Genomic DNA, 8,119 nt, shown 5'->3' on the forward strand with positions numbered 1-8,119 from the left:
TTCCCAGCAGCATGGTCTTTTCCTACAGCTGGGCCGAAGTTAAGGGGCCACGCGGTCTCCTTTTGTTTGAATATCCTGACTCGGGCGGCCTGGAACCTCACACTTAAATGCAAATGCCACAGAGGGGAAGCAAAGGCACACATCATGTTATCTCTTCACGGGTACTCAAGACTTTCTTCAGTCCCTGTATATGATGGATGAATTCACTGTAAGAATATTTCAGGTGTGTTGCTCTGTCCCAGTAATTACACTAATAACAATTTCAATAGCACTATGTTATTTCTGTTATAGCGCTACGCAACCCAATGCAGGGTGTCAGAGCTCTTTACATAACATACACATTGTACATTGACAATAAACCAGGTACATGAGTAAATCAATGTACAAGATGAGTGACATGAGACAGGGTTACAAGGTGTAGGAGTCACTTGTCCCTATCTCATTGTGCTATATTAGAAGGATTACAATTTATGAACTGCAGGTGACAAAAGGATCTCTGGGGCAGATTTACAAGGAACTGACGCATCTGCATAGATGCGTCAGTTTTTTCTTGCGCCAGCGTCAATTGTCTTTGCGTTACCATAGATGCGCTGTATTTACAATACAGAGCTCCATGGCGCAAGGATTAGCAGATGCGCCAGAAATACTGATGCATCTGTTGGCACAAATGTGACGCATCGCAGGAGTTGCTTATGAAAGTTACCCAACTCCAGCAATGTGCCACAACAGATAGGTGAGTCCCATACAAAAAGCCCTGCGTCATTTCTTACGACTGGTCTGAAGGCGTAGAGAAAAGCAGTGAAGTGTTGTAAATTTCACTGCATCAGTTCTATATGGCTTTTTGCGTAGGAGCTCGGGAGATGCAAACCGGTCAGATGCGTTAAAGGTTCCTGCTGCTGCACGGGAGTAACTCATTTCGGAGATTCTTCAGTCGTTCAGCAAAGTGTAGATCGTCAAAGTACTTGGTTTCTGTAGCAGAGTTTAGTCCAAGTAAAATCTAAAGTCCTGTAGCCAGGGGTTCCTACTTTATACCCAAGGAAGGGGTGGGACAAACTCTGGGGACCCACCTATGGGAGGGTCAGGACAGAGGGGTGGCTACACCCATGTCCTTGGTCCAGTTTCACGCCAGAGCAGGAGCAAATGGTTCCTGCAACCGATTTGAGCTGGACTATGCACAGGGACACCAAATGTGCCCCCAGTGCAGACATCAAAGCACTCTCAGAGTGCACCCACCCAGCCCCAATACACTAAAGCCTGTCTGGGAGGTGGTCACACCTCCCTGTGACAGGAAACCTATTGTCCAGCCGTCCCCTGCTCAAGCTTGGCTCTGCAGCAGGAGGGCAGACTTGTGTCTGTGGCTGGCAGCATCCATTTTGGGATGCCCAGGTCGAGAAAGCTGGCATCGGGTAGCCCGGTGTGTCACATATGTCCCTCTAGAAGGGTGGAATCATACCTCCCCCGCCAGTTACTGGTGGGGAGGTATGATTCCTAGGTGTTTGACACCAAACACAACATGTTTCTAAGCTGCCGTTTTAAAGTTAGCATTTACCGCAAGGTTATAATGCACTTAAATATATATGGTTGGCTGCATCACAGACAACCCCGGAAAATAGGTTCCGAAGGCTGCAGGGGGGTTCTGCTCATGCAGGGGCACCCTGTCACATAAAACCCAGCACCCTGCTTTCAGGATTGATAAGGCCTGCCATAGGGGTGACTGATAGGTGTACATGTGCAGTGATTTAGAATAGATATAGTGAACCTATATCTCAACAAGGGGTGTGGTGGAGCAGGTAAAACAAAATTTTGTATACCTTCTCTATTTTGCATGATAAAATACTAATTACGTAACTCTTCTAAATATTAACTTGTATTAACTGTTTTGAGTGTTTACATTAATCAACATTGCACCTTAATAAAAACGATTTACACAAGGGACTAAATGCTAATTGCATGGCAAATAATTCCAGTGATTAACTGTGGTACGCATATTAATTGTAGAAATGCGCTGTGATAGAAATTGCATGATTTATGTTGCTTTGTAATGGTTTGCGTTCCTGGTATTGCGGAATGGTGAGTATTATTGCTTTAAATGTTGCTAAAAGCTAGGAAAATACTAATATATATTGGGATTAGTGTGGGTTTAAACATTAGAATCTTCATTTCCGTATATTAATTACTTTTTATGTTTGTTTTGCTTAAGTTGGCATTCGGGCCTACTAGGCCGCAATATTCAAAATGGAGTTCGAAAGTGGCCACCATCTTGTGAGCGCGATGTCTACTGCGCAGACTCGGATGGCTCTGAAGATCTCCAGGCGTCCTCCGATCAGGACACAGTGTTCCTCGTCAAGGATAGGAACGTGGAGGACTGCCAAAGCTCAACTAGTGTGAATGACAGAAAAGACAAAGGCAACCTGTCCGTCGAGGCCTGCATATTGATACTTCGGACCCTTTCGCATGAGAACTGTACAATCTAAAGGATGACATAGTCAATTCCATGAGAACCAAGAAACTCTGAGAACCACGACCGATATTACAAGTTTTAGTAGCTTAGCCAATCAGAGCCTTACGCTTTTAGAAATTGTTGCAGGGTATCCTAGAATTTATTATAAAAGGGAGTTAGTAGAGGAGAGTAAGTTAGTGCGTTCCAGAAGTGTGATTCGAATCTCCGTTGGTCGATTTGCTTGCACGATTGCTTGGTCCTTTGGATACCTTTGGGACTGTGTCGTGCCGAGCGAAAGAAATTTTTCCCCGGACTAATTTGGGTCTTAGCCTGCATTTGATTGGACGATTACACCAGAAGGGATTTGATTTATGCAAGGCTGACAGGTTTCAGGGAAATGGTCACCAGTATCAGAAATTAGGTAAATATAATTGTCATGCTAATTTGTGCCAAATGTTTATTGAATTAATTAGATAAACTAAACATTAACTGAAACTGAGTTTGGGATTCTTTAATGAGGTATTGTTCCAAGGTTCTGAGGCTTTAAATGTGTTTTAGATGGTTCTAAATCACCATCAACCAGTCCAACTAATTGGTCCATCGACCAAGTGGTGGAGTGCCTTGATGTTAAAGTTAGGAGTCTATCGGTACTAAGAAGTATTGTGTATATAATGTAAAGAATTTCTTCCTATAGGTAATAAGGTACCCCCACATGTCCAGCGCTTCTTTCCTCCGGTGTGCAGATTCGAGGCGGAGTCGTATGAGGGTTGGTGTTATGGGCCCCACCAATGAATGCGTGTATGAATGAGTTAGTGTGATGACGGGTCTGTGACGCAGGGAAGATATGTGAATTTGCCCTTTCCGCTGGAGCAGGTGCATGCACCACCTTACACAGGCTGCAGTAGCAGACCTGTGGTGTCATTTTGAATGGCTTCCTAGGGTTGGCACAATACATGCTGCAGCCCCTGAGAGGCCTCTGAGGTACCTATGCCCTGGGTGCATAGTATACCATATACTAGGGACTCACAAGAAATTGCTGCAGAAATTCTACGAACCCCGTCTCTTTTGGGGCCAGATAGTAGCTCCGCTTCTGGAGCCCAATCAGACGACCTTATGACTCTTACTGCCTTGAAGCGGGAATGGCTCAAAATTACATTACATGGGGCCATGATGACGGAATATCTGAGGGCCAATATTGCCCAGAATGGGTTAATTGTTAAAAATTTTCCCCGCCTCTTTCTTGAAGACATGATCTTCAAAAAGGAATGGTCCCTGGTGTCTTGGAAATGCACCAGGGATTGGTTAATACTCATTATTAACACAGCTAAGAGACTAGCGGATGCACTCTTGATTAGAATCCAGAGTGCGGAGGGGGCTGTCAGAGTCCCCCTCACTACCGCAATTTTTAAAACCAAATTGTCTGAAATCAACAATGAAATAGCAGAGAATAAAGAATTCCTAATGAAACAAAAGATAACCAAATTGCAAAAAGACATAAAGAAATTCGACAAGGAAAAGGTTTACCCTTACCTGAAGGCGGATTACACATCAGCGCTTAACAGCTACTCCTCAGATGAGGAGTCTAATGGCTCTAGACGCAACTCCAATACGAGTAGCGACTCTAGTGGGGGCAGCTTCTCGAGTAATCGAAGTAAACAGAGACAACAAAACTATCCTCACTATCCAATGGTTCCGTTTCAGGGACAATATCAACCGACTCCACCTTTCTGGCATTTTCCAAACTTCCAATCTGGTCCCCCTCCGCCCCCCCACTTTTTTCAGCAAGGCCCCCCTTTTTTAGGCCGAGGCTGGGGCAGAGGAAGAGGGCGGAGAAGAGGAGACGACAAGAGAGTACACTGGCAGGATCAACCCTCAACGTCCATGGAGACCAGGAGCCAAACAAAGAACAAGAGACAGTAGTTGTTAACCTCTCTCCCCGCACCCTAGCTGACACAGAGAGACGAGTACTTCAAAAAGGTTTCGGCTTTGTACCCACGCCTAAGGTCGACCCTTTTAAAGAAATGTGTGAGATCCAGGCCTTTTTTCGTAAAGTACGCCTCAAGGCATATTTTCATGACGAACCAGGGGGTCACTGTGAAGACTCTGGCCTCCACAAACCTTCTACATTTACTCCACATAGTGGGATGGTCCCCAATGAGGTGTTAACTTTCGAACAGGCCGTTCTTAAGGATTGGAAACAGGTCAGACCTGCCGCTACTTTCCATAATATCACCAATGAGGAGGAAGCAGCATTACGGTCGCTTGATAGTGACCCCCTCATCACCATTAAACAAGCAGATAAGGGAGGCGCGACGGTAATCATGTCAACCAGTGATTACCGCACTGAATGTGAACGACAGCTCCGTGATAGGAAATACTATACTCCTATCCAAGAGGACCTCACCAATCGGCTCAAGACACTGATCACGAGCATGGTTTTCCATGCTGAGACCCAGGGCTGGATCACGAAAAAAGAGGCCACCTTTCTGGTTACTAGTGAACCTAAAATTCCTTACTTCTATTGCCTCCCCAAAATACACAAGGGAACTAACCCGGTCCCTGGGAGACCAATTGTCTCCGGAATTGGATCCCTGCTGGGACCTCTCTCCCAGTTTGTTGATTACTTCCTCAAACCGTTGGTCCAAGGTACTCCCTCATTTCTGAGAGATACCACTGATGTACTCAGGCTTTTAGAGGATACCCAACATCAGGGAGAAGTTGACTTCCTTATCACCCTTGATGTTGAGGCCCTCTATACAAATATTCCACAGAGGGCGACTCTTGATGTAATAGAGGATGTGCTGAGCGGGCAAGATTGGGTATCACCCACCCCCCGCCCTTTTATCATTGAGTGTGCATCTCTAGCTCTAACAGAGAATTTTTTCGAGTTTGAGGGCCAATTATTTCATCAGATACAGGGCACCTCGATGGGGAGTACCTTTGCCCCGAGTGTGGCTTGTCTCTATATGGCAGCTTTTGAGGAACGAGCAATCCACAATGAATCAAACCCTTATAGAGCCAACATCCTACTGTGGAAGAGATTCATTGACGACATTCTGATCCTCTGGAAGGGCGATCAGGCCCACTGTGATGAATTTTGCCAATGGATCAACACCTTGAATCCATATCTAAAATTCACAAGTACCATTTCTGACCAACAGCTTCCCTTTTTGGACCTCTTGATCCTACTAGATGATCACAAAATGAGCACTACACTCCACCGAAAGTCCACTGATAGAAATAGTCTACTACATTTCAATAGCTATCACCCCATGGCACTCAAACAAAATCTACCTTTTGGTCAATTCCTCCGTATCAGGAGGAATTGTAGCTCGGTGACTGACTTTAAAAAGGAGTCTAGAGTCCTTACGAACAACCTTCTCCAGAGGGGCTATCAGAGTCAGGATATCAAGAGATCCTATAAACGTGCTCGTAATAACAATAGGGAAGGGTTACTTGAACTGAGAGAGAAGAAAACTGACGACTGCCTCACATGTGTGATCACTTACACTCCCAACTCATCCCAACTCAAGAAAATTATCAAAAGACATTGGGGTATCCTCCAGACCGGGGAACTTACAATAACGAACCCCCGTTTTGCTTTCAAACGCACCACTAATTTAAAGGAGAGACTGATACACACGAGACCCAAACGACTGAAGAGCACCACACAGTCCACTTTGTGGAATCTTCCCCCTGTCATGGGTCACTACCCTTGTGGTTCCTGTGTGGTCTGCCCACTAACTAAAATAACGAAGAACATCGATTTTTCCAACGGGGTCAAATGGGAATGCAGAACACACACCAACTGCAACACCGCCTATTGCATTTATTTGATAACCTGCCCATGCAATCTCCCCTATATAGGGATGACGACGAGACCAGTAAAGACTAGAATCATTGAACATCGGAGTAATTTCCGGTGTAAGAAAGTGAATACTAAAATGTCTACTCATTTCTTTGAGAAAAATCACTCTCCAGATTCTTTACAGTGGTCAGTTCTCCAATCCTTCAACAAAGCTAGATTATTCACACTAGAACAAAGGTGGGTAATGAGATTATCATCCCATATTGAAGGATTGAATGAAGACATCCCCTGGAGTAGCCTCGTCGATATCTGACATAGTGGCATGTCTGGATTTATATACCCCCCACTTACAGTGTACATTCTGAGTTAAATAGATGACCTCCACTCCTGGACATCACAAAATGTGTCAGTAAATTAACCTTCTGCCACCTGGTACCCTACGTTACACTAACGTCACCATTTAAAATGAGATCTTACGGACCCGAATAGATTTTGAGACTCTGTCCCGAATGATCACTCTAGTTGCCACACCATGTGGTTTATATATGGTTGACCCTTTGTGCCACAGTATATTCTTAATACCCTTCTAAATAATTGAACTACTTGGCACACGTTATGGTTGAGACACGCCCGATACGAACCCGATGCCGTGACTTTATGATTCAGCTCAACATGAATTGCGCTACACCGCCTCAGCTGTTCATATGGGATTACGTGGGACGCCCTCTAGCATCATAGTGTTGCTATGACAACCACTTTGTTCTTAACAAACCAGAAGAGCGCCCTACGCACCCTTCTACATAATTAAACTACTTGATGCACGTCATGGTTGAGATACGGCTGATACGAACCCAATGCCGTGACTTCATGATTCAGCTTAATATGAATCGCACCACATCAGCTGTCCATACGGGATGACGTGGGACGCCCTATAGCATCATAGTGTTGCTATAACAACCTCTTTGTTCTTAAACAAACCAGCAGAGCGCCCTGCGTACCGCTCTTTACGAGTTACGTGCAACCTTGTCGTCACTTCCAGTTAGTGACGAGGCACGCTCTTTGACACTCGCACGGCATCTTGCCTACTCTCGAGCTCGCCCAAACCGGAAATGCACTCCGCATACCAGTTTATTCCCTCCTATGAACTAATTGTTTCCCGTTCCCCATTGGCTCACAACTACTACAAATTTCCCCCGCCAGATCCGAGTAGTGTCTCCCGAGCCGGCGCCGTCCTTGGGTAGGTGGGAAGGCGTCCCGAACTGCGGACTTCTGTAAGTAATGTCTTTTAAGCCATAGCCCTCCCCCCCCTTTTTTCCTTCGCATTTCTTTGGATACATTTCTTTGGATACAGACCTTGTCCTTGGAGCTTTTGAGATAGTCTGATCTCACAGCAACCTCTTGCGGCTGCAATTTTCTCCCTTCCCTCATGTTGCCGCCAACAGGACACCGTACTATCCGGTGTCTACATCCAGCGCCAGCTTGTTGGAAATCGTAGCCCTTTACCTTAGGGTGAGTGGACTGTTTTTAATTGGTTCAAGATTCCACAGTTCTGTTGCCACTGTGTAACGTCATCATCGGGGTATTTGTAGATTCTGCGAGAGCACTCACCACACTATGGGCTTTATCCCTATTAGCCCACTTTTAAGGGTGTCTTGACATAGCGCCACTACATAGTTGAACACCATGTTACTATTAACACTGCATGGCATCAATTGGTTGCAGTTTTTAAGGCGATTTCTACGATAATTGTGTTATCAAGATGTTGTTTTGATATGTATGTCTGTCCCCCTGTATTTTCTTTGGCAGGCATTTTACCTCACCTCTACTAGTAACCACTTATTAGGGTGCTGTACTTGTGGTAAGTGCCCCAC

Source organism: Triturus cristatus, chromosome 1_2, assembly GCF_964204655.1.
Source record: "Triturus cristatus chromosome 1_2, aTriCri1.1, whole genome shotgun sequence".
NCBI classification, from domain to species: Eukaryota; Metazoa; Chordata; class Amphibia; order Caudata; family Salamandridae; genus Triturus; species Triturus cristatus.